Here is a 1,978-nt window from a genome sequence, read left to right as displayed (position 1 = left end):
TTACAGAATTCTGCCCGGGCAGCAGACAAAACTCTCTGTCTGCCATTAGCAGAGGGGCCACGCCCAGCACTCAAGTCCGGGAAAGCCCTGGAGAGAATCCCAGAGGGCGGGGCAACCCCCAGCTGCCGTTGCCCGCCCCGTGGGACTAGAGATTGCCGGAGATCTCGGAGAGGACTGGGGCTGGGGGAAGTTCCAAAGGCCGGCTCTGTGCCCCAGAGGGGAAGCTCCGGAGTTCTGCCCGGGCAGCAGACAAAACTCTCTGTCTGCCTTTAGCAGAGGGGCAACGTCCAGCATTTACTCCGGCAAAGTCCCGGAGAGAATCCCAGAGGACGGGGCAACCTCCAGCTGCCATTGCCTGCCCCGTGGGGCTAGGGATTGCCGGAGATCTCGGAGAGGACTGGGGCTGGGGGGAGTTCCAGAGACCCAGCTCCGTAGCCTAGGGGGAAACCCTACAGGCTCACAGCAGCCTTAGGGAAAGCCTCTGCACAGCACCAGTAGAAAGCACCCAGCCGGCAGCCACAAGGCTGGAAGACCCCAGGGCAAAAGCAGCATAGCTAGGTGAACTAACCACAGACTGTAGAAGATGCCAATAGCTCTCCTGCGACCCATAGAGGACAAGTGAGATTTTGTGGGTGCCGACAGCAACGGAGCAACAAATATAAGTGATCCCACCCCTGGCCGCTGGAAAAGCCCATAACACCGTTGCAGACCCCAAGGAGGGAGCACATCTAGGTGGGCTGCAACAGTAGGCACCTGAAGCCCCCCTGTGACGGTCCCCATGGCAGAGGAGGGAATCCAAAGGTCCACTGTGACTACGAGGAGGGGCCCAGGCCCAGGTAGCAACTGCGGACAGGGTTCCTGGTTGGTGCAGTATAAACAGCTGCTCCCCCACCGCAGCAGCTGAAACAAGTGAAAGGAGCAACTAAACTCTATCTCCATGCGGAGGCACAAATCAACAACATCAAGCAATATGAAAAAATACGTTAAATCTCCAGAACAGAAAGAAAGTAACAAATACACAGAAAACAATCCCAAAGAAAATGAGATATATAACCTAAATGATGATGACTTCAAAACAGCCATCATTAAAATACTCAATGAGTTAAGAGAGAATTCTGACTGACAACTCAACGAGTTCAGGAGCTATGTCACAAAAGAGTTTGATACGATAAAGAAGAACCAAACAGAAATATTGGAAATGAAGAACACAATAGAGGAGATTAAGAAAAATCTAGATGCTCTGAACAGTAGGGCCGATAATATGGAGGAAAGAATTAGCAATTTGGAAGATGGCAATATAGAATTGCTGCAGGCAGAGGAGGAGAGAGAAGCAAGACTAAAAAGAAATGAAGAAACTCTCCGAGAATTATCAGACACAATTAGGAGATGCAACGTAAGGATTATAGGTATACCAGAGGGAGAAGAGAAGGAGAAAGGGGCAGAAAGCCTATTCAAAGAAATAATGGCTGAGAACTCCGCAAATCTGGTGAGAGAGATGGATCTTCAGGTGACAGAAGCCAACAGATCTCCAAACTTTATCAATGCAAGAAGACCAACCCCACGGCATATAGTAGTGAAGCTAGCAAAAGTCAATGACAAGGAGAAAATACTAAGGACAGCCAGGCAAAAGAAACTAACCTACAAAGGAACCCCCATCAGGCTATCAGCAGATTTCTCAGCAGAAACTTTAAAGGCTAGAAGAGAGTGGAATTATATATTCAAAAATCTGAAGGACAAAAATCTACAGCCGAGAATTCTCTACCCAGCGAAAATATCCTTCAAATACGATGGAGAAATAAAAACTTTCCCAGATAAACAAAAATTAAGGGAGTTCATTGCCACAAAACCTCCTCTACAGGAAATCCTCAGGAAAACCCTCATTCCTGAAAAATCCAAAAAAGGAAAGGGGCTACAAAACCAAGAGCAGAGGAGATAAGTAGAAGGACAACAACAGAGAGTAGCAGCTCTACATCAGAAC

This window comes from Equus quagga, chromosome 22 (genome assembly GCF_021613505.1).
Source record: "Equus quagga isolate Etosha38 chromosome 22, UCLA_HA_Equagga_1.0, whole genome shotgun sequence".
NCBI lineage: Eukaryota > Metazoa > Chordata > Mammalia > Perissodactyla > Equidae > Equus > Equus quagga.
The sequence above is the reverse complement of the archived record's forward strand: the minus strand, read 5'-3'. Positions refer to the sequence as shown.